The sequence below is a fragment of the Haemaphysalis longicornis genome, unplaced genomic scaffold, assembly GCF_048455015.1.
Source record: "Haemaphysalis longicornis isolate Haplotype H1 unplaced genomic scaffold, Haemaphysalis longicornis Haplotype H1 scaffold_6, whole genome shotgun sequence".
Taxonomy (NCBI): Eukaryota; Metazoa; Arthropoda; class Arachnida; order Ixodida; family Ixodidae; genus Haemaphysalis; species Haemaphysalis longicornis.
The window spans coordinates 37,214,270-37,240,104 of NW_027526407.1; the positions used below are offsets into that span (position 1 = coordinate 37,214,270).

The 25,835-nt window shown below is 46.3% G+C and overlaps 2 long non-coding RNA genes across 2 annotated transcripts; both read right to left on the reverse strand.

Moving 5' to 3' along the window:
* Window positions 1-2,624: 2,624 nt before the first annotated feature.
* On the reverse strand, window positions 2,625-3,118 carry LOC144141493 (uncharacterized). Its single transcript, XR_013316618.1, has 3 exons — window positions 3,043-3,118; window positions 2,919-2,966; window positions 2,625-2,819 (listed from the first exon to the last, which is right to left on the reverse strand). It is a non-coding gene; the product is annotated as an uncharacterized LOC144141493 (long non-coding RNA).
* A 1,724-nt stretch (window positions 3,119-4,842) lies between these two features.
* Window positions 4,843-5,213, reverse strand: LOC144141494 (uncharacterized). Its single transcript, XR_013316619.1, has 3 exons — window positions 5,123-5,213; window positions 4,970-5,038; window positions 4,843-4,891 (listed from the first exon to the last, which is right to left on the reverse strand). It is a non-coding gene; the product is annotated as an uncharacterized LOC144141494 (long non-coding RNA).
* Window positions 5,214-25,835: the final 20,622 nt, after the last annotated feature.

Genomic DNA, 25,835 nt, shown 5'->3' on the forward strand with positions numbered 1-25,835 from the left:
TGCTGTGCATGTTCATGGTCAATTGAGTTGTTTTGTTACTTCAATGGCAGCCTTAGTGAAGTTTCGAGTATTTAGTAAAACTACAGTTACGTAAAGTAGGAATGCTGGTAAGAATTTTCCGCGTGGAACTTGAGCACAAACGATAGGAAAATGTGCACATTTCAGAGGAGCGAACGCCATCCCATCACGTTACAGCTCTCAAACATTTTTAGTGAATGTCGCCTATCTTATTGCAGCGACTATTGGCGTACCGCATGCTCTTAAGCTTAATAAAAACCTGAAAATGGTTTGGACAAAGTATAGTAATACTTAGCTACACGATGTCACGATGATTTGGGAACTTCTCTTGAACCTGAACTAGCCGCATGAAAACTGCGGCAAGACTAACATTCCATTTCTTCTCCGATCTATTTTATTCCCCACGTACAATTGCTTCGTTGCCGAGGGTAAATGCTGCTTACAAAGCTTGAGGGTGTAGCCGGCTAGCAGTACAAGTTAGCCCACAGCATTACATATGCATCCGGGTTTACAATAAGATATACGAATCCACAAAAACATTAAACATATTTGGTGTACAACGTAGAAAAAAAACATGATCATTTTTATTGGAATACAAGCTTCCCAAAAGAAACGAAACCGACATTTCTACCAATAAAATATATTAAATCTATGAAGAAGAACAAAGACGCTGCGAAGTCTGATAACTAAACAGCAGCTACATGTTTGAAGCTCTTTCGAAATATTCTTTGTAATTATTAACTGTAAGGGAGGTTGCGCAGGATACAATGTTGATTTGTAGTTTCTTGTGGGACAATGTACAACGTGGCACAAAATTAAAGCTTCAGTCACTTACCGCTGTTCTTCTATTACCTATGCAATGGTTATATTATAAATCATTTTTATTTCAACAACAGACCGTAACTCTAAACCCTGGTGGAGACCAGTGACATCTTTCATTTATGGACAGTTACAATTTACGGATGCCCATAACTTAGGGCGGCCATTCTTCCTACACACTAAACTTTTTTACACCCTTTTTGGCCGAAAAGGGTGTAAAAACCTTGTCCCATGGCTAACACCCTTAAAAGGTGTTTTCGCAAAAAAAGGGTGTACGGACGAAAAAATGTGTAAGAACAAAAAAAGGGTGTTGCGCTCAACACCTATAAAAAAGGGTGTTTAGGATGCTCAACACCCTTAAAAACGGGTGTTGAGGACGCTCAACACCCTAAAAAAAGGGTGTTGAGCATCCTCACACCGTCTTTTTAAGGTGATGGCATGCGCAGTACCATGGTGCTGCGCGTGTCATCACCAGGGCCTTGGAGGCTTACGACCTATCACCATGGTGCCCTAATGCAATTCATGGTTACAGGTGTATGTCTGGAGGCTCTGTTAGTAAATGAAACGCAACAATTTCTGACTAATGGCACAATTTCAAGTTATATATACAGTTAGCCCTCGTGGCGTCAAACTTGGATATCTTGAAATTTTGGTTAACTTGACATGACACACACAAAAAACGTAGTCTGAACAAAAAAAAGAAGAAATAACAGAACTTCAGAATTTCATGCCCGTGACGATCACAACATTGGTGCACTAGAGGGACCACTGAAAACAGTTATCAGTGTGCTCACTACACATTAGCACTCAAGTGATACAACTAGACAAAACTGGACCCCCACTACAATTGCAATCATGTTTTCTGGTGGTGGCTTCTAAAAACAATATCAGATGTGATGTGCACCTGTAGAGAACTTGTATTGGTATTTGTCGTCACAACTTTTTTAAAAGGCACACAACCGCATTTATAGGTTCAATTGACCATAAATTGCACAATTTCTTTTGTGTCAAAAATCTTGAGACTGAAGCCGAACGAAACTATGTTTTCCGAACAAACTTTTACAATCGACAGTAAATGTCGTAACATAAAAAAGAACCAAGAATGTGTGCAAAATTCTGTGCATGAATCCTGAGACTAAAACTAATTCACAACCATAAAATATGATTGAGGCGTCTATTACCAATATTTTGGCAACTTCACTTTACACTTTACAGCCAAGCACATACCAAATAATAAGATACAAGCAAATATGAACTTCCTTCCTTCCTAATGCAATCTGGTGGACACAGCAGTCTGAACTATAAAGAAAATTTATCTTTGACCCATCCTATAGCCGGCTATCATTGAATGCAAGCGGCACTCACGGTCTTGGTGGGCAGCAGCAGCCAGGAAATGGCCTTGACGTGAGGCAGCAGCCAGGAGATTGTCCTGAGGTGAAGCAGCAGCCAGGAGATGGTCTTGAGGTGAAGCAGCAGCCAGGAGATGGTCTTGAGGTGAAGCAGCAGCTTGAGCGCCTGCAAATGAAACACACCAGCAGAGACTGTCACACGACGTCACTCATCTCAGCAAGATAAGTGCCAAGTGGCAGTGCAGTAGGCGAGTAGTCTCTACCAATGCCAGGAGCAGCCGCGAATGTCTGCAATGGCCACTGGAGGGGCGGCTGCAAAGAAGAAGGGAGAAGAAATAAGCAGCCCACTCGGAGACTGTGGCTCCTGCTGTCCACAAGGCAAACACTTACAGGAAGCAGAGGATGCATTCCACGTTGCTGGAGCACGGAAGCATCTTGGACTAGAGGTCGAAGTTTGACCTGCGTGTGAAGGAGCAAAGTGGAATTCAGGGTTTCGAGTCTGCCAGTGAAACATGCCAACAACGCAATGCAAGCGGCACTCACGGTCTTGGTGGACAGCAGCAGCCAGGAAATGGCATTGAGGTGAAGCAGCAGCCAGGAGATTGTCTTGAGGTGGAGCAGCAGCTTGAGCGCCTGCAGAAGAAATACACCAGCAGAGACAGTGTCACACGACATCACTCACCTCAGCAAGATAAGTGCCAAGTGGCAGTGCAGTAGGCGAGTGGTCTGTACCATGCCAGGAGCAGCCGGGAATGTCTGCGTTGGCCACTGGAGGGGCGGCTGCAAAGAAGAAGGGAGAAGACATAAGCATACACTCGGAGACTGTGGCTCCTGCTGTCCAAGGGCAAACACTTACAGGAAGCAGAGGATGCGTTGCACGTTGCTGGAGCAGGGAAGCATCTTGGACTAGAGGGCGAAGTTTGACCTGCATGTGGAGGAGCAAAATGGAATTCAGTGTTTCGAGTCTGCCAGTGAAACATGCCAACAACGCAATGCAAGCGGCACTCATGGTCTTGGTGGACAGCAGCAGCCAGGAAAAGGCATTGAGGTGAAGCAGCAGCCAGGAGATTGTCCTGAGGTGAAGCAGCAGCCAGGAGATGGTCTTGAGGTGAAGCAGCAGCCAGGAGATGGTCTTGAGGTGAAGCAGCAGCTTGAGCGCCTGCAGAAGAAACACACCGGCAGAGACAGTCACACGACATAACTCTTCTCAGCAAGATAAGTGCCAAGTGGCAGTGCAGTACGCGAGTAGTCTGTACCATGCCAGGAGCAGCTGGGAATATCTGCGATGGCCACTGGAGGGTCGGCTGCAAAGAAGAAGGGATAAGACATAAGCAGCCCACTCGGAGACTGTGGCTCCTGCTGTCCACAAGGAAAACACTTAAGCGAAGCAGAGGATGCGTTCCACGTTGCTGGAGCCGGGAAGAATCTTGGACTAGAGGGCGAAGTTTGACCTGCGTGTGGAGGAGCAAAATGGAATTCAGGGTTTCGAGTCTGCCAGTGAAACATGCCAACAACGCAATGCAAGCGGCACTCACGGTCTTGGTGGGCAGCAGCAACCAGGAAATGGCATTGAGGTGAAGCAGCAGCCAGAAGATTGTCTTGAGGTGGAGCAGCAGCTTGAGCGCCTGCAGAAGAAACACACCGGCAGAGATAGTGTCACACGACATCACTCATCTCAGCAAGATAAGTGCCAAGTTGCAGTGCAGTAGGCGAGCAGTCTCTACCATGCCAGGAGCAGCCGGGAATGTCTGCGTTGGCCACTGGAGGGGCGGCTGCAAAGAAGGGAGAAGACATAAGCAGCCCACTCGGAGGCTTTGGCTCCTGCTGTTTACAAGGCAAACACTTACAGGCACCAGAGGATGCGTTCGACGTTGCTGGAGCAGGGAAGCATCTTGGACTAGAGGGCGAAGTTTGACCTGCGTGTGGAGGAGCAAAATGGAATTCAGGGTTTCGAGTCTGCCAGTGAAACATGCCAACAACGCAATGCAAGCGGCACTCACGGTCTTGGTGGGCAGCAGCAACCAGGAAATGGCATTGAGGTGAAGCAGCAGCCAGGAGATTGTCTTCAGGTGGAGCAGCAGCTTGAGCGCCTGCAGAAGAAATACACCAGCAGAGACAGTGTCACACGACATCACTCACCTCAGCAAGATAAGTGCCAAGTGGCAGTGCAGTAGGCGAGTAGTCTTTACCATGCCAAGAGCAGCTGGGAATGTCTGCGTTGGCCACTGGAGGGTCGGCTGCAAAGAAGAAGGGATAAGACATAAGCAGCCCACTCGGAGACTGTGGCTCCTGCTGTCCACAAGGCAAACACTTACAGGAAGCAGAGGATGCGTTCCACGTTGCTGGAGCAGGGAAGCATCTTGGACTAGAGGGCCAAGTTTGACCTGCGTGTGAAGGAGAAAAGCGGAATTCAGGGTTTCGAGTTCGCCAGTGAAACATGCCGACAACGCAATGCAAGCGGCACTCACGGTCTTGGTGGACAGCAGCAGCCAGGAAATGGCATTGAGGTGAAGCAGCAGCTAGGAGATTGTCTTGAGGTGGAGCAGCAGCTTGAGCGCCTGCAGAAGAAACACACCGGCAGAGACAGTGTCACACGACATCACTCACCTCAGCAAGATAAGTGCCAAGTGGCAGTGGAGTAGGCGAGTAGTCTTTACCATGCCAGGAGCAGCCGGGAATGTCTGCATTGGCCACTGGAGGGGCGGCTGCAAAGAAGAAGGGAGAAGACATAAGCAGCCGACTCAGAGACTGTGCCTCCTGCTGTCCACAAGGCAAACACTTACAGGCAGCAGAGGATGCGTTCCACGTTGCTGGAGCAGGGAAGCATCTTGGACTAGAGGGCCAAGTTTGACCTGCGTGTGAAGGAGAAAAGCGGAATTCAGGGTTTCGAGTTCGCCAGTGAAACATGCCGACAACGCAATGCAAGCGGCACTCACGGTCTTGGTGGACAGCAGCAGCCAGGAAATGGCATTGAGGTGAAGCAGCTGCTAGGAGATTGTCTTCAGGTGGAGCAGCAGCTTGAGCACCTGCAGAAGAAACACACCGACAGAGACAGTGTCACACGACATCACTCATCTCAGCAAGATAAGTGCCAAGTGGCAGTGCAGTAGGCGAGTAGTCCGTACCATGCCAGGAGCAGCCGGGAATGTCTGCATTGGCCGCTGGAGGGGCGGCTGCAAAGAAGGGAGAAGACAAGCAGCCCACTCGGAGACTGTGGCTCCTGCTGTCCACAAGGCAAACACTTACAGGAATCAGAGGATGCGTTCCACGTTGCTGGAGCAGGGAAGCATCTTGGACTAGAGGGCGAGGTTTGACCTGCGTGTGAAGGAGCAAAGTGGAATTCAGGGTTTCGAGTCTGCCAGTGAAACATGCCGGCAACGCAATTGCAAGCGGCACTCACTGTCTTGGTGGACAGCAGCAGCCAGCAAATGGTCTTGGTGGGCCACAGCAGCCAGGAGATGGTTTTGAGGTGAAGCAGCAGCTTGAGCGCCTGCAGATGAAACACACCAGCAGAGACTGTCACACGACATCACTCATGTCAAGTTGCAGTGCAGTACGCGAGTAGTCTGTACCATGCCAGGAGCAGCCGGGAATGTCTGCGTTGGCCACTGGAGGGGCGGCTGCAAAGAAGGGAGAAGTCATGAACAGTGTGTTCACTTGCAAAGTAAGTTAATGACACGCAGAAAGAGAACTTACAATCTACGTGGGCAGCTGCTGAAGGAGGAGTTCATTGCTGTCACGCCATGAAGTCTGTCTGTCTGGACCTATTACATCAATGTAGTGGTGAAATTAAATACTCCAACAACAATCCTGCACTATTAGAGGGCGGTGCAAGGTGAAAAAAATACATGCTGAAAGGACACTGGAGCCCCATTCCGTAGCAGGTAAGGAATCTGCCCCTCTGATGACTGCAAAACTGAATGAAACCTGGAAAAAGTAAGCTGCGAAACTTGTGAGAAACTTTAGCACACATAAATTGTGGAAATTACGTGTACTCACCAGCAGCAAAAGACTCCTTGGATTATTCGGGGCCTCGTCAGTAACGTTGATTGCATAATGGTGCATTTCCTGTATGCATAGGTAGGATTGGAGACGCAAAGGTGGAAAGGTATCCAGTAGACAAAACAGTAAAATGGTGCTCTTATGTCGAGCAGGTGGCTTGCGCTGCTGTGGTGGCTTCCTGTGTGAAAAAATGCTGGGAATGGCATTTTGTTCCAGCTTTTTAACGCCAAGCTTCTCCAATATCCATTTCTCAAATTGGTCTTCGGTGAAATGATCCTATTGAGAAAGACGAAAATTGCACCACAGAGTCTCAGATCTGCCACAAACGCTCCGCAAGTATAGGTATAATGCCAGACAATAGCGATCGTTCAAACGTGGCAGGGTTGAATTCGCATTTCTGCACTTGCTCAGTGCCACATCCAACGTCAACTTGCGGCTGATAAATGCTGAACAAAAATAGGTCTGCTGAGAATACATTTACATCGCGTGTTTTGGGTCACATGACAATGACCGGATATGCTACACCGTTGACAATTAAAATGAAGTAAGCGCACAACCTGCAAGTTCACGCCCTCACATGTAAAGCAAGCGGGGCAAACATGCATTTCAAGTGGCCACTCAAATGCGCACGAATTTAACGAAGCGACAACAGAAATTACGAATGAACGCTAGCGTAACGGCGCGGTCACTAAATTAGGTAAGCTTTTTACCCTAGCCGCAAACTTTTTTCCCTTTAATTGCCCCAATGTGCGCCGCACGTTGCGCAGCAAATCGCTTCAATGTCATAACAACGGGCTTATAATACTACCGGGGGGCCTACACAATACAAGATTCCACGCAACAGAGCCCACACGCACTCTGAACGCATTCGCTACACGGTCGGAAGCAAGCTGCCATCGACCAAAACGAGCCCGAATGCAGCTGAAATTCTTTGCGGTACGGCAACCGTACGACCACCGGCTGGAGATGCTACGCCCTTGATTCCACCAAAAAGTAAGAGCGCACACAACCAATACACGGACTCATGCCTAAAGGAAAGCTTACGACGTGTGACAAACTGCCCGCAGTTTGTAATGCCTGCTTAGAACAAAGGGTGGTCGACCGTTGCACAGTGAATACGCATTTCGTCGTAAGTGGCCGCTCAAACGTGCGCACAATTTGGCAAAGCGGGAACAGAAAGTGCAAAAACTTACCTCGCAAAGTCGTGATGATAGCGTGGGCTTGAAGTCAGCCCGTCCAATTCTGTGCAGCCAAACTTTTCTCCTTTCTGCGTTGCGTTTGCCGGTCGGAATTAGGAAAAGTTTTTTTTCCATCACTGACCTTATTCAAGCACCGAAGGCACAACAACTCGGCACAACAACACAAGCGAATGGACAGTGGCGGCGAAGAGAAGAAAAAACAAACGCGGGGACGAGGTATACGTCACTGGCCGTTGGCCAATGGCGCGCGGCGTTCGCCGGCTAAAAAGAAAATGGCAAGAAACGAAGGAGTAAAGGAGCGCGGGCGAGGGCGAAACGCGGTGAGATCTAAAGATGGCGCTACCTTAGTAATTTCAGGGAGCGGCGTTAGCGTGCAGCTGGCGTGGCGAGGAGAATGGGGGAGAGGCGCGCTGATGGACGCCGGATGCGTGCATCCGGCTTAACTTGCGTTTAACAAGGCGAGTTAAAGAGATGCGTCGCATCTAAAAGGAGCGGTTCGTCTCCGCAATCAGGGATTTATACACGCCGCTCAACACCCCATGACACCCGTCCCCCCACAAGGATTTGGAACCCCCCCCCCCCCAAAAAAAAAGATTTCACAACCACGGCCTGGCACCCCGCCCAGGGATTCATACACACACCCCCTCAACAGTCCCCCCCCTCGCGGAGGATTTTTACACCCTCTCCAAATCGAAATTCTGAATAAACCCCGGGTCGCAATGGTTGGATACAGTGCACGGACTGTGTAAGCCCAAGGTGAAAAGGAAACCAGCGGCGAAAATTCATCGGTGCCTTTCAGAAATCGGCCGCGATATCAACGGGAAACGTGGTGTTCTGTGCGACCGTTTCGAACGTAGGGACGTAGGGAACGTAGGGAATATAAAAAAAAGACATTCGGCTAGCTATTATAAAAAAATTGTGAGTTCTGTTACCGTTTCAGGGCATCCTGTAAATGCAATTATGCGTCATGTTACAAATAAAAGCGACTGAAACTGCTGTCAACTGAATTCCTGAGATCGGGGCTTCCTGATTTGTCCCTATGCTTGTTTTTATGCAGTGTTAAAAGTCGCGTTCGGGAAAGATAGAGCTTTCTACGAGCCACGGTGTGCAGGTTCATTGGGATTATTTTGGCCGTTCAGTAATTCCCGATGGGTCGCCGCTTTTTGACGTTGTAATGAAAACATATTACGGCTTCCGTGCGATACATTGAACGTCCAGGAACATAACTACAGCATACCACTCTTGTCAACACCGTTCGTGTGCACATACGGCGCGAAACAGGCACAAAGCGAGCCCACAGCGTGCATTCGCCCGCTACCTCTCAGCGGAGTATCCACACTGGCAGCGCGACGCTGTCGCCTCCTACAGGTCAATTTCGCGACGAATCTCGACTCAGGATAGAGACGGAGGCGGCATGAAGTGTAAAGTGAGGCTGTAACCATACTCCCTTTGTAGATTACTGTGCCACACTGTGCAACACACAGTGTGAGGAAGCCAGCTTACAAAAATCAAGCTTACACCGGTTCTCTTGAAGTCGGCTTCATCTACAAACACTAATGTACTGCTAGGAAGATTTCGTCTCCAGCTGCAATATAGGACGTGTTATATCAAAATAGGGAGACTCAGCGATCATTTTAGGGCGCAGCCCTTTGGCGCCCGTCCCTGGGCTCATCCGCGTCGTCGAGACCGAGCGAACGATGGGGAGAACGATGAGTGAAAAACGAATGGAAGACCTAGGAGTCAAAGAAAGCAAAGAAGGAAAGCGTCGCGACATTGAGAGGGGAGGGCGATTCGCCGCGGCGGCGCGAGCCAGCGCTCTCCGAAAGTGTGCGGTGGGGAGGGGAGGGGGCAGTATGCTGTGCCCGCACGAGGCGCTCGACGGCGCGACGCTTGGCGAAAACGTGAGGGGGCATGCGCGTGACTATAATGTGCGTTCGTTTAAGACGCAGTTCGCGTTCCCTTCCTGAGACGCACTTCTCGCCGCCATCGCGGAGGCTCACCGTCGAGAGAACCCACGAGTGATTGATTCCTCAACGAACTGCAGACATCAGGAGTGGGTGCTGAACTGCGAGTGAGGCAACCGGTCGTGCGCTTCGTCAGCCGCTGCAGCTAAAAGAGCTGCCAAAGCGGAAGCCCAGCTTCGCTGACGCCAGAACCCCGAGTGAGTGCTGAAGAATGAGCGAGGCAAAGGGTGCATGTGCTTCGTCAGCCACTGGAAATACGAGCTTTCTGTAACCATACAAATATGTCCGTCTGAAATTATGTGCCTCAGCATATTTTGCACAGTCAAAACAGCTAAGCAGTTGTGCCCAAATATCGTATTAGGGAGAATCATAATCGCCAGCCAATTTTTTATAGATTTTTTTTCATGCGCTGAAAATTGGTGGTCTACTACGTTCGGTCTCTCGCGGCAGCTGATCTGCTGGATCCTAGCAACAGACAGCTTCGCTCGAAAATCGTATGTCTTCCTCTACCAAGCGCCGGCTGCGGCCCTGCAGAAAAGGATCGGCGGCATTCTGAAGGAGGGCGCCACGGGCTCCAGCGATGGCATAGTTGCGTCCTCTGAACCGGCGTGCGGAGTTGGGGGCCGGGACGGGGCGAAACTTTCCAGCTCGGGGGAGGGGGGAGAGAGCGGGAGGAATACGAGGCAAGTAACTGTGGCTATCATTAAATAGCGCCTACTGGTCATCACGTTTCTGTCGCAAGCTTCACACAGCCTTGAGAGAGTTTAATGTCTGCTGCTACCTCCTTTGTTCTGCTGTTGCTGCCGTTGTGAGCCGTTGTTCAACGTCCCTGAGAAAACTAAACTTAAATGACACATAATCATAAGGCGATGCAGTAGGCTGAGTAGGCTGATGATGATGATGATGATTGATATGCAAAGTACGCTCATGACACATCGGAGTTTTTGCTTTTGATTCCCTGTTTTTTTGTTGTTGTTTTCGTTGTTTTGTTTTGTTTCTTTCATGTTCGTTCTCCTTTTTTGGCGTTTTCAACCCCGAACTGGAATTCTGTTTACGTCTCTGACGTGAACATAGCAGCTTTAAACGACACCGTTGCTCTTGGGAAACGCCTCGGAAGGTTATACAATTTCCCCTGCCATTGCGTCAATTTTGAAGGCTCTAAGGAACTGCCAACATGCGATAAGCAATAAGTATCACAAGCGCTGATTGAGTCGAATGAAAAAAAAATGCGACCTTTATGTTTTAAAAAATCTGCCAGCTCCTTTTCCTCATTTTCCGTGGTGAGACTTGGATGTTCCCCCTTTCAAACGCTTGCTTTCCACGTTGTCTTTCACATAACCAATTTATAATTCACAATTTGTACGTGAAGGTATCAGCAGCTCAGCGTTTACAAGAGCCCAGTGGGCTGACATATAAATTAAACGCAATGAAGTGCTAATCGCTTAAAACATGACATCATCTTTGATTTCGGCTCCAAATTGCATCAGCCAAATTGTGGCTGATCATTTATTTATCCGATCCCGTATGATATCTACTTTGCAGCTAGCAGTGATCGAATAAAAAAAGGCATCATGTAATTACAGCAGTTTAATGGCGATCGCCTACGTTCAGCGAGAAATGCGCTATAATAAGGAGCCCGAAATTTTCCGCCAGCAAATGAAGAAAACTTCGTGCCACCTATTTGCTAGCGAGAATCGGTCAAACCAGGCGTTATGGGTGTTAGGGAAAACAATGTTACATCAGATACCTTCATTGCAAAGAGCCTGAAATGAACTGTAAGCATTATCTAACTGGCTTAATTTGAAGCCTATAAAATGCGCTGGCCATGTTGCGAGTTTTTCTCAAAAAAGGTGCGTGCGAGAATGCGGCTTCCCTCACACCATCCACCGCACCATGTTGCTCACGACATACTGCCAGGTTCGGAAGGCTAAATTTGGCTGATTGCTTGCATGTTTAACATCGTGCAAATAGGGTGTGATAAGCAAAATTTATATGTTAACCACGACATGAAATTCAAGATTATGTATGTTTGAATACATTATGACGTGACATGGGGCGTCGCTAAAATTGTTAGTCACGACGTTTTCTCTTCTCTCAATCAATACAGGGGAACTAAGGCTCTAGACGTTTGTTAAGCGGTCAAATAATCAATTCCATAGGTAAAGCCGCTCCATGCAACCAGAAATAACACTTCGAAAAATTCACTTCGGTGTCCCTGTAAAGGAACGATGAAAACCAAATGCAAGTTTGGTTTATTAAAAAGACTGTCTTGTTCCAATAACAATGCCACCAATTTTATAGAAACCTTCAAACAAATATTCGAGATATTAAAGGAAATACATGAACCAGATTTGGCGTTTAAATGTCCAACGAGATGGACGGTCCAACAGTGGATATTCCGTCTCGGTGGACCTTCCATCTCGTTGCACATTCAGGCTCGATTGGACCTTCTGTCTCGGTGCATCTTTCGTCTCGTTGGACATTTAGGCTCTTACTCCGGAGCACTCTCAAGTTACCTTCAATGACCTCTACCGCAATATAGTTGTGGGACGTTCTGGATTTCCACATGCAATAACTTTTACACGATAATTTGAAGTGAAATGTACGCCTGGTACCTATCATTTACGTCGTAAAATTTGAGTCTGCCTGCAACGCTATTGACGAAAGCAAGCTTGGTCGCGAGTACGTTGCTGAGAGTGCCCAAATAGGACGTGAGTGTTTTCATTCGGACCTGTTTTATCATACGAGAAAACTGTAAGGGTTTTTCTTATTTTTGTGGGTGTGCACTAATATCAGCGAAAAAATAATGTTCCCGAGCTTCATGCGCATGGCTGGCAATGTGAGCGCTAAGCAAACAAGCAAACTGTCACATGCGCTTACCGAACACATTCAGTTAAGCCACTTACCTACCGAAATATTGAGAATATGTCTCTAGACATTACCCAAGAAGGCAGTCATGTCTACAAGGCCGCCAATGTCTATACAACATCAGCTGGAAAAAGAGGCACTACTGCCAATTTTCTAATTCTATTTTTATTTCATCGTGGGGGCTGCTCGAACACAGGTAACCCTGACCGCATTGTGACCTATTGAAGCTTCAAACATCTGTCTTGTTTCGACAAAATATGTAGACCCAAAGTTGTCACTGAGACATTTATTCACTTCCTCGCAGAAAAGCGTCGGGGGTAATATTAGGCCCTGAAATGAAGACACATGAATCTCACAATACCGCTCTCCTCCGGTGTCCATGGCTGAACTCCCAAAGCTTCGTTTACAATTTCAGGCGGCTTTAGTTGACGTGTTTCTTCGCCTGAGCATGGCCTTCTAAACCCTAAAGAACTTGTAATCATTCCGCGACAAAAAAAAAAACTGGGGCCACTGTACATTCCGAAAGGTATAAGACTAAGGCTGTCTTGAAAGCTGTGAGAGCATTTGGAGAGTAGCTGACTACATTCATTTTAGATGCGAACGCATCTCATTCACTCGCCTTGTCCCTGCATCCACCCGGCGTTGTCGGCGTCCGCCCCTACCCCATTCTCCTCGCCGCGCCAGCTGCGCTCTCCGCCTCACCCCCTCTCCTCTCCGATAGCGAACACTCTCTCGCGAGGGGCATTGGATTGGATTCAATTGGATTGGATTGGCTTGGCTTGGCTTGGATTGGATTTGGATAGTGGATTGTGTTGGATTGTGTTGCGTCATAGCCGCGGCAGACGCTCTGGCGCCGGCGCTTCCCCTCACCGTTATGCGTGCTATAAAACGCGGCGCCTGCGCCGCTCCGCTTCATCGTTCCAGCGCCGTTCCTCCGCTGTCCAACGCTGCAATGTGAACCCCCTTTGAGTCGCATCTACACAGGGGTTCCCGCGAGGGGAGGTGGGAGTTTTTCTTCTTTCTTTCGGTTGCCTAATGCTGTGCGGCACAGTTGTCTTCAGTATCTTTTCTTAAACATTTTGTATAAATACACTCCTGCGGATGGAAATACTCTTCCTCTGTCACTCCTGAGTCACACTTTACAATGTAAAGCGTGGAAACTAGATAGTTACATGCAGGCTTCAGCAGCGACCGATGAGCTTACACGCATCTTGGCAACACTTAATTACCCAATTTTTTTAAACATACAACTTAAGCTAGTAATGCGTTAGTGCCGTTCACGGACCTGAATGCAACATTGTTTCAATGAGAATTGCATTTTTTAGGTGTGGCTTGGTTGCAAAGACTATTGTTAAACAAATTTTATAAAACCTATGTTTTTATAGAAGGGCTTTCGTACGGGCTAGTTTGTATTTCATAACTTCCCTGTTAAGCGCACAACAAACACGGACAGAGAAGACAGATTTTTGTCTTCTGTGTCCGTGTTTGTGTTTTTGTGCGCTGAAAGCGAACGTTATGGTGTTATCGCGTGATTAGGCCGAATGTATATATGCATGCCGTCTTTTCAATAAAGATCCTGTTCCGAGGTATTCCCTGTCCCGTCCTTTCACCGTGCGTGTCTTTCGCTGCGCGGAATTTTATTTGTGTAATATGAGCCAAATCGCCCAGCAACTGTCTTACTGAAGTTCCAGCTGAAGCTTTTCCATTCGTTGGTACCTAATTCATGCAGGTTCACAGAGTTTTATGGTGGTTCTAAGGATGCTTGTTATTTTCATATTCTGAAGGTTATTACCTTTATGGCTGCTTTTACTCATATTAACCTAGCGCAGCTATTACTCTTTTACCCTGTTTTTATTTCTGATGTTGTCATTCATTCCGTGTGTCGCCTGCAGTAAAAGGACTTCCTTGTTTCGACCCACAGTAAAACCTTAGTTTGTTATTACCAAAGAAAGTAAACAAGGTATCACGTAATTACAACACATGGCCTAAGAGTTCAGCACTTTGAACATGCAACGGTAGCGACCTGAGTTTGCTCCGTTTTTTGCGCTAGACTAGAACTCCCTAACCTCACTTCTAGGTTTTTCGGAAGCTATCACACCGCTGCAGCCGCCATTTTATTTTAAAACTCACAGTGCGATGGAAGGTAGAGCATTGTATTCCACAAATTTGTGTAAATGCATTTTAGACCAGCCTTTTCATTTCCTTTATTTAGTAATGACTGTGATATGCCTATAGTGAACGACAAACGTTGGGTTTGTGGGAAGCCAAAAAACTGCACGGTGCCGATAAATATGCTTTGGTTGCCGCGTAAACAATGCAAATGCACCTGGAATTTTTTAGGGATAGCTCATAACGCTATTTGGGAGTATCTTTCAGTTCAGCAATCATAAAAAAATATCTGTGATGTTCGGCCAAGTTATACCATGCATTACGTGCAGGACACCTTGTAGAGCATGAGTATTTTCGGTTCTGTCGTCTTGAGCACCATTGAGTGTTGGCGCTGACGCTACCATTTAGATTTAGATGAATTGATTTGTTTCTGGGCCAGCTTGCTTCTGCTTGGGTCACTACAAAGGCGACGAGGCGTGGTCTGACCCCTGTGGGCCGGCAGCCACAACAGTGACCACCGGCTGCATCACAGAGTTTAATGGCCGTGAAATCCGACTTGGGAAGAATACTTCGAGCGCATCGAACTGTAATTTGTCGTCAACACGATGACTCAGGACGGGGACAAGAGGCCGGTGCTGCTCAGTTGCTGCGGGTAGAAAGCGTACTCCGTGGTATCGACGCTCATCAAGCCCCTGCGACAGCCGAACGTGGAATACCGGGACCTCTTAGACACCACGGAGAACCGCGTGCCTCTAAATCCGCCCGAACTGTATTCGACGTACGTGTTTTTGAAACGGGACCAGGAATGTGGCACGTCGCGTGCCCACTACGCCATCGCCTTGCGAAGGTAAGCCAGTAACTGTGGGTTCGGCTGGAATAAGTATCCACTCATTGAACGGATACTTGACGGGTTGGATTTCGGAATTGCCGATGGAGTCACAACAACGGCTGCTGGGGGAAAAAAACAGACGATCGAAGCAGCGTACGAGCTCGCAGTCACGGCGGAGACTATAACCTGCAGCTATGCAGTACCAAGCTATCACCGAAAAACGACGAGAAACGGAAGCTAAGCTAGAGATGTAGATGTAGAGAATGTAGGTAGCCTGGCTAAGACGCCGAACGCAGAATAGCACGAAAGCCAACAAGTCGCGGGGGCGGTCAGGAGTGTCAGCGGCATTGGTTTCGGTGTTTAGGCAACCACGCTGTGGCTCACTGCAAGCTTACATACGCAAAGTGTTTCAACAGCACGGTTAAAGGGCACTGGCGTTTTTCCGAGAGGTGCACTAAATGTTAGTTGAATCTGGACGAAGAGAAATATTACTAACCCGAAATTATCTCTACATAGTTGAGCGAATGCATTACTCAACGACACCAACAGAAGGGGACTTAAAAAAATTGGCCGCGTATCTGCTCCTTTCGTTGCAACTGCCGTCAAAACACGATAGTCTTTATCGGCTTTTGCGAAGTAAATGCCTCCCTTCGCTTTCTCGCTCACCTCTCATGTTGTTCCTCTTGCGTCGCGCTCCTCCCAAGGTAAAGACGCCAAAGGTTTGCTTAAATCATTTTAAATTTCCCGCGTTCCACTGCTCTAAACCGGGTGTCTCGATGCGAACGCTGCCGTACGGCGAACACGCTCGTTAATTGAGGCGTCCTACTTCAACGTTTATAGAACCGCGTTTCCCTACTCCACGTGCGTTGCAAGCAGAACGTGGAACCTATCTAGTGGAACCTTGCGTAACTGTTGCCGGTTGATTTCTTAAAATGGCGCCAGACGCTATAGTGGCGCGGGCGACAGCAGGCGACGGCGGAGTGAATTCTTTTTCTGCAGTTGAAGAAGTATTTAATTTCGCAAAAGTGAAGCATGTTTGATTTTGTATAAAGGAACACTGCAAATATAACTTCTGTATTGATTTCTTGTCTCATATTTACGTAATGTCTTGTTCTTCTTCCACAATGTTGACAAGTATGAACATTACACCGGACATAGACGGGTAGATTTATCTGTGACTATATAAGACTATTGCGCAGGCACTGCTTTGCTTTGGCCGGGTGGCTGAATCGATTCACAGACAGACAGACGGACAGACATACAGACATACAGACAGACCAAAATTTCTGGGTTTAAGTAGCCCAAGAAAGACTATCGTCTTTAAAGCAGAAATAAGATCTAAAGATTTGTCTCATGTAATGATACGACTATCATGAAACAGCCCTAAACATCCGACTTTATATACCAACACACAAAAACTAATGCAGAGCACCATCAGACTTTCAGAAGAGAAGTAATATAGGAAGGGCTAGGAAAAAAAAAAGATGTGACAAGCCTAGCCCTCAAGAAGTCTCTGAGTGTGTGCATCCCATTTTGCAGAAATAACTGACCATCAATCGACGAACGACTCAAGCTAGCAGTTCTCTCTTGTTGCCGCATGGTGCCCACCAAACTGGCTCAAAGTGGCCTCTGTAGAACAAATATACTTCAAACATTCGGCATGATTTTCAGTGGTGACCGAGAAAAACATGGGGGATAAACTAACATCTTTCTTCGTAATCTCTGGTCTTCGCAGCAGACGGAGCCACAAAGTCCAGTCGACCACCCTTCTGAAACAACGCCATCTTCATGCCATCTCTGTCGCTCCCGGTATTGGTGAAGCTTCTTCTAGCTCACATACCATCTTCTCTCCGGCCTCGATGACATTTACCCTTCCGACCCGGAGTTGTGGTTCACCTTGGTTAAAAACCACTTAATTTAGCGTCATTCAAACCCGCATGACGTTTGTCATCCACAATGATGTTGACAGTCCTGTATGTACAGTAAAATATCTTAAGCTTTATTACACTAAGATACTACTGGGTTTGATCCTCCTTTCAATAACCTCGCTTGTGGTAAACTATTCCCGCGCACCCCAACTCTTTTTTCCACTACTTAGCTATGCAGCGTGTCCCAGCTGTCATGCACCCACATTAAAAAAACTGCAATGGCGTGGGTCGAAGAAAACATAGTTCGCAATGCTTCTAACACAGAGGAGTAGCGACCAGTAATTTTTTGTTTATAATACCTAAATAAAAATTCTAAATTGTTACATAACTTGGGAAGTACTGTCTTAATTATTAAAGTGTCAGATAGGCGCTTGTACGTACCCGATATAGGCGTCTAAGTGCTGTATTTTTAGCGACCAACTGATTGCGTGCTCATTAATTTGGACTGATAAAGAAACCCACGAAACATGAGAAATACCACGTGACGTCGCTCTCGCCAGCATCATAAACCAGCGCCCCCAAATAAGCAGATTTTAAGAAACGGCGTCGGCTGTCACACCCGAATAGAAGAGGGCATCAGATCGATAATGGCATGCATTGGAAAAGCAGCAACACCAAATCTCGCGGAGCACGTATGGCAGAAAAGGCACAAACTCAGTAGTGATTTGTTCTTTCTTTTCATTATTTCATTCGGCTAAATCAAAGGCAGCTGTTTCAGTGCAGAGCTTTATTATGCGGGCGGAAGAGCTGTCACATGTATTCTTCATATTTCGTGGGGCTTCCATATAAGTCAGAATTACTCAGTAAGAGGGTGTCTCAAAATTCCGCAGTGAGGTGCCTCTCGCGGGTAACTAGAAGTGCTTCATTGACACTTAAATAATTAGGATTTTTTTTTCAAGTCAGAGTTTATTTACAGTTCTTAATTAGGTGTAATCAATGAAAGAATTACTGGCAGCTACTCCACTGTGCTGTAAACAGTATGGACAAGGTTTTGTTCGAGTAACGCCATTGCAATTTTCTAAAATGTTGTATATGTGGCAGCTGCAGAAGGAGAAGATGACGGCGGCGAGAAAACAGGCGTTAATGATGATCATGATGATAGGATGATCAAAATGACGACGACATCGACGACGGTTTCTTTCACTCCCGTGCCTTTGAACACTTGCTGACTGCTTTTTTCAAGTCTCAATTGCCAGACGATGCCTGATGTGAAACCGTCACGATGACCCAATTTGATTACTTTCCCAGAATCCTGCTGGGACACTCAAATGTGGGCTAATTAGGGTCCAGTAAAAAGCTCAGCCTGTAAGTACCACAAGAAAATTGTTAATTGAATTGGCAAAGCCCGAGGGGCCCAGATATTTCACCAAAAAAGACTAAAAAAAGAACAAAGAACCAAAAAAGAATAAAAAATAAAGGCTGCAGGAGGAGAGCAGGACTTGGCAGGAACAAAAAATGCTTACTGCAGAGTTTGCACGACCATGCCTCTCCAGCGCTGTCCCGAAGGGTCATTAAGGACTCCCCTTCCATTACTGTCAAGTAAAAAGGATGATGGCAATGAAAGCCCTCCCCATGTGACGACAGAAGTTACGCTCTAGCCTTGGTTACCCTGTTCCAGACACCCAAACCCCTTTCTGAGGCAACCATAAAATAAATACAATTTGCATGCCCAGGCCCAAAATTGCGTTATGAGAAGCATTTATTCTTTGTGGGTAAATATTACTACGAAAGACCGCAAATCAATCCCGAAAATGAAAACGCCACGCATAAATATCCAGCCAGGTGGAAGTTGCGTACACGGTAATTTGGACGAGAAAAACTATGATTCCAGCGGCGTTGCCTAACAAGCGCCAAGAGGAGGAAAATAAAATTCCATTTTGCCAGTTCTTTCTGCTGTAGCTTGATTTTATTTAGTTGACTTAACAATATTGCAGGCCAATAATTTAGCCCGAGCAAGAGTGGGTACGAACGTAGAGTACACAACACAATGAAAATATCAGGAAAAATTAAAAAAACAACAAATTACCAAAATGCGTTTTTCACACATTGTGATTTTGGTCCGAAAGCTTTATGGAATCTACTTTATTCTAAAGCGATACCAACAAAAAAGTTTGGCGAAGATCATGTTACGGAACGGTGACTCATAACTGATGTTAGATTGAAGAGATGTGTTGTGTGCAAAAAAAAAAAAATACTTGGCACTTACCCATGGTGAACGCACTTTTTAAAAACAAAGAAATACTCCATAACCTGGAAAGTTCGGCAAACGACCCCATGCTTGGATGTACTCACAGAAAGACAATCGTGTTAGGAATACTCCAACCTGCAAGAGAGTTCTATCGGTACAGTGGAGGGCAAGGAACGGTCGGCTTATAAAAACGACTTAGGTTTATAATTTTATGAAACACTCTTTCATATTCCCCGGCAACAATTTGAAAAAAATTGTAGTTGACCCCGCTTTTATTGGAATCGGTAAAGTACTAAAGTGAAAGGTGCCTTCACAGGAGCAGTTGCATGTTAAAGGAACCTCCTTCGCGTTCGAAGGGTTAGCGAGCCTGACCCCACCAGACGAAGTGATGCCCACCGGCAAGAAAAAAAAACGGTTTATTCTGGGTCAACAAAACAAAAAAATCACATGCACAGAAACAGCAGCTTGAAACACAACGGTCATGAGAACAATGCCAGCGTGGAGGGTGCCTCAATTCACGCGCCTCCCCCCTACACGAAGGTGCTGGCATCGAGACGCCAACTTTCGGCGTTCATTAGCGTCACGATGCGCTACTTCGCTTCACCACTTTAAGACGGCCGCACCACTTGAATGAGTGATAGGGAAGGACATAAGGCACGTTCGTAAAGAGCTGCTCACGTCTCTGCTCTTATAGCTCAGTCGGTAGAGCGCCACGTACCTACCGTTGAGGCGAGAGGGCTCGAGAGGTATGGGCTCGAATCCCGGCACCGCAGTGCCAGTGGCACCTCTCCTGGAGACGTCACTTCCGTCACAGAAATGGCGTGTGTAAGATTTGTTGTACCCGGGCATAAAACACTTCACCGTTAAAATGCAGTCCTTTTAATAAAAAGTTTGCATGACCAATCTCTGCGAAGCTCGCTTAATGAAAGTTGACCTTGTTGTTGGTAGTTAGTTGTTGGTAGTTAGTGTTGGCAGTAGGTAGTTATGGTTGGTTGGTAATGATGTTAGTAGTTAGTGTTGCGTCATAGTTGGAGCTTCATCTAAATAGGAATTTTTTGGTCAGCGTTGCAAAATTTTGCCGATCAGACGGTGCACAAGGGTCCAATGACAAAATAATAATTTAGAAAATATCACATGCTATTCGCACCATGTGCTTCGCTTCGAAAGAGGTTCTTGTATTAGCAGCATACTTTGCCAACAATGTCGGATTCATTACTTATTTTATTTGTTTTCAACATACTGTTTGCCACTTAGTGGAGGCTTTTGCAGACACTAGGGGCACACAATAAAAACAGTGGCCGTTCCCTTCCGTTCCTTGCTGTTCCTTCCTGTGCATTCAAGCGCTACTGATAACGTGTATAGACACCATCGCTTGCTTTTCTGTTTTTCTAAACAACGCGAGTGGCAAAGGGGCACTTTGTTAAACGTAATGCGATTTCAGCTTTACACTATCTACCTCAGAGAACTAAAGGTGGTGGTAGATATCTTAGGAAAACATTTTTCATAGTCCATTCGGAAGTTCAAGCACACCCAGAAGTGGTCAGGGCTTCCAGGTGTGTTTTTTTTTCAAGAACCGCTTTTACACAAACTTCGTCAGTCACAAACCACTCCGTAAAGTCTGCACCACGGGCAGCTAATTACCGCATGAATGTACGAAAACACGTTTATGCATAACTTTCGCACTGAGCGTCTTTTCTTTCTTTTAGGCTACCCTTTCAGTATAGTCAATTAAACGATTCTGAATACCTGATTTACCTATTACCTGCCCTTTCCGACCAGTACATGCGATACGGCAACATTTCTTGCGCCGTCCATCTAAGGGCTAAACGGATGAGCCCTTGCAACCAGTTTAGCAATTCACTTAGATAGTGTAAGCTTAAAAACAGCGTGAGGAACACTTGTCGAGCTTTTGTATTCCAATTTTGTTTTTACATTTCCTTTCTAGATGAGTGAACAAATAATTTCTAGGATAAATGCATTAAGCCTTCATAAATTCATTGCTTGACGTAATGCCTATGTGAAATCAAAGACCAACCTTACGGCTTCTGCAAGTTTTCTTTTTTGGCAATTTAGGCTCCTCGTTTGTATGCTCAAAACGACAAGTGTTTTAAGGAATGTGTACGCTACCACCCGCTCTTAAAAATACAAACGAGACTGTGGGCACTATCTAAAGGAATTACTAGTGGCCATAAACTTCCAAAAGAAGCAGGATTCAGGATTTTGGCGTGCTTTTTATAAACTTGGCGAATGAAGATTACCTCTTTTCTTAAGAAAATTTAGTTTCGCACAACGATGGTAACGTACACTTGAACGAACGATCATTTTAGGGTAACAGCATTTTCAACGGCCATTCCTACGCCTTACGACGAGCATGGTCACGAAAGGGGCTGTATTTTATAAACACATCATAAATATTTATTTCAGGCGTTTGTAACAGCGCCATTCGCTTTTGCTAAAATACCAACTTCCGCAATATTTAGCATGTCGGTGCGTGCATACGTGACATGAATTAGACGCAAATAAGTGGCTCATAGTAGTAATTCTGGTTGCGTAACCTAATGTTGTCAATGTTGCATATAAATTTACAAACTCAGACTCTGGTTCTGCACTCTACTGTATCTGACTAAAACATGGCTTAAAAGGTCTTGCGATTGACTAGGCATGACATGCAATCAATTACAAAAAGTTTAACGCAGCAGTAAAGCGTGAAGTTGCTTGAGCTGCAGTTCGTAGATCAGAAGAATTCTTCACCCTTCTACGCCGGTTTGAGTATAAAAAGAAGCCCTCTAATTACATCGCAGGAGCGCAGAGTAGACGAAAACCTGCGGCACGCCTGCTCAATAGGTCTTGGGTGACTGTCTAGTGTGCCTTGACGTTAGACGGCAAACATATTGACAAACCTGAGCTCAGTTAACACGCATACCGTAGACAATTCATGGTGATTAGTAGAGATCCCTAGTCCCAAAGGGATGGTTGGGGGAAAAGGGGTAGGGGGTCACACCTCACTAACGTAACTGAAAAACACACGCACGCTGTCTAATTTAGACAAAGTAGAACAAAAATTTAGTTGCACGAATTAAAACCCTCCTTGTTCCTTAAAACGACGTCAAAATTTTCAGATCTTCATTAAATGGATTTTTTTTTTATTTTCTGACAAGGACAGTCTGATTCTTTTGTACGAAGATGGCAGTGAGCACGGTGTAGCAGATATCACGCAACGTGGCACGTTAGTAAATCGCAAGGTCGGCGGCCTGTTCTTGCCCATCGTATCGGATTGAGAGAACGACCTATCGGGATTGTGCATTCATTAAGCCAGATTCGCCATTTGCGGAATTATTTCGTACGAAAAAACAACTAGGACTGCTCAAGAGCATTTCAGCACTTGTGCTTTTTTTTGTGGTCATCCCTGTGGTATTTACCACTGCACTTTCTTCCTGGGGTAGCTTTTTTCTTTTGCCATGTCATTCTGCAAACTCTAATATATAGACATTGTCGTACAACTTTTAGAAATTATTTACGCAGATGAATCTTACGAATATTGTTTGGCCAAACATCAAAGAAAACTTGAATTTTTATTATTCTCATGGGAGGAAATTGATAGCCATAAACCTAAATTGCAGGTCATTAAGGGAAAGTTAATGAGTCCGCTGAAGAAGAACGTTAAATGTACACTTGAGATACTTTGAAAGTAGTAAGTGGGCGCTCGTCCTACAGTATCACCTAGAGTCTGCGTTTGGGGATTACGTCTTTCAACAGTATGCTAAACTGAAGGCCCACCAATATTTACTGGTCCCACGTTTCTGCTGTTCTAGGGCACACTAAAGGAGCCATAAAAATAAATGATTGGTGCCAAATTTACCTTGCCACATCAGCAGGCAGAAATCCACAAGCTACGCAATGTCTGTTTCTCCCGTAGCCTATACATCTCTCTCTCTCTCTCTCTCCGTCTCCCTATTTCTCACCTCTGCCTGTTCCTTTCTATCTAGCTTTGTATCCTGCTTGTAAGCAGAAACACCTGCTTGGTCTAAAATGAGACAATTGTTATAAGGGCCTAAAGGTTAGCAGCATATTTTTCGAGCAAATGAATGACATTGTTTTGGTGAGTCTCAAACAGCTAACCCTTGAAAAGAATACTGGCCAACATTGACTGTAGAGACACAACATTGGCTAACGACTGATTTATTTATGTATTTTTTTTTTTCATTTATACTGCTATCCACAATTGGGGCCATTAGAAGGTGGATTTACTCAAGACAACAAAAGAAATAACGCTAACAAAGCTTCTCAGCCCGACACAGAGACGTAATGTCATACACAAAACGAAGGCCAAATTTGGGCACAGATACCTATTGTACGCAGTGGCCATGCTATTGGCCTCGAGGCCATACCGTGGCGCCACCTACGAGTGACATCACTTGTAGGACGCCGAATCGTGTTGTCGTCTGCTACAGCAGATTTCCCGTGCGTATGCGGAAGCGTGTTTTTTAAAGACGATAGTCTTTCTTAGGCTACTTAAGCCCAGAAATTTTGGTCTGTCTGTATGTCTGTCTGTCTTTCTGTCTGTCTGTCCGTCTGTCGGTCTGTGACTCGATTCAGCCACCCGGCCAAAGGAAAACAATGCCTGCGCAATAGTCTTATATAGTCAGAGCTAAATCTACCCGTCTAGGTCTGGTGTAAGGTTCATACTTGTCAACATTGTTGAAGAAGAACAAGACATTCCGCAAATATGAGACACCAAATCAATACAGAAGTGATATTTGCAGTGTTCCCTTATAAAAAATCAAATATGCTTGACTTTTGCGAAATTAAATACTTCATCAACTGCAGAAAAAGAATTCACTCCACCGTGGCGCCCCTATAGGCACCATTATAGCTTCTGCCGCCACTAAAATGGCGCCACTATAGCTTCTGGCGCCATTTTAAGAAATCAACTGGAAATAGTTACGCAAGGTTCCACTAGATAGGTTCCACGTTCTGCTTGCAACGCACGTGGAGTAGGGAAACGGGGTTCTATAAACGTTGAAGTAGGGCGCCTCGATTAACGCACGTCTTCGCCGTACGGCAGCGTTCGCAACGAGAGACATGGTTTAGAGCAGTGGAACGCGGGAAATTTAAAATGATTTAAGGAAATCTTTGGCGTCTTTACCTTGGGAGGAGCGCGACGCACGAGGAACAACATGAGAGGTGAGCGGGAAAGCGAAGGGAGGCATTTACTTCGCAAAAGCCGATAAAGACTATCGTCTTTTGACGACATTTGCAACGAAAGGAGCAGATACGCGGCCAATTTTTTCTTGTGGCCACCATCTCGCCCGCTCCTTGTGGATTTGATGCAAATTACAAAAAAAAGTTGTCTGTAAACCAAATAATTCGGGTAAGCAATCAGCGACTCGCTTGTTCCCGGCGACACCGCCGCGTTTAGGTAGTCAATTGCTACCATCGCGACCCACAGCTCTTACATACGCAGCCAGCTAACGCCAAGGACGATGCAACTGATGCCGACAAAAGTACGCTGTAAATTCATTATGAAATACTTGTGACGGGACATGTGTGTGCAAGCAAACACCTTGTAACAGCGACGGAAACGCGTCGCTCACTTAAGATCTCAAAGCGCGAACTGCTCGTATTGCCAGGTAAATGAATGACGCGAGAACGCTAATCAGATTGCTTCGCCGCACATGCTTAAAAGTATTGTTATGGTCTGCAGTTTGGCTTGATCAGTGCCTATTTCCCCTACGATGTTTATATAGTCATGCCCGGATTTGGTTAATCTCTGCCGTAGCCTGTACTCTGCACGGCTCATGTTTACTTTTCGCGACTTCTCCGCAATGTATGAACGTTATAAACGCGAGTTTTCAACGCTTTCGAGCGGGTTCGGACAAGGCTATATTTAGTTTTCATTAGGTGCTCGGCGGGGTAATTTATAATTGCAGCGTGTTTTGTATGTTTACAGTAAGCCGGCATTTCTCAAGCATCAATTTCGAAACTCACGACTGCTCACAGAAGGCGAGGCTGCGTACGAGGAAAAACACGTCGTTAATGATTTCGGTAATGGGGATATTTAGAATGGGCGAACCGAGCGTTGCGGGTCCCCAAGAAGTTAGAGGAACCCAAGCGCAAGACGACGGGAAGCGCGACGGGAGGGCCTTCGCCAACATCTCGCAGCCGGCTTCGGATGCACGTAATCGGATGTTGGGAACTTTAGGCTTGGCTCCGCAGCAGATATTTCATCCCCGTTAGAGTTGCGAGTGACAGTCCCTAACAGAACGTTTCGCCGCACTGGGAACTCTGTAAGCGCGGTTATTTCCGTTGAAGCGATCGATGATCAAGATACCTGCACGGCCTTGGCCGATTCTTGCGCGCAAGCACAGCCATCCTTCGGCCGCTCGCCCCACAATGCTTGAACGGGCCGGCGCTGCCGGGACCGACCTCCGCGGCCGGTCGGCGTAAATCGCGGCATATATTTGAGCATCGCTTTGAAAACCACAGCTGATGACACTACCTATCAGAATTTTTCATCACCCTAACATCCACTTTCACCAATCTGGAACTTCTTTTCCACGAC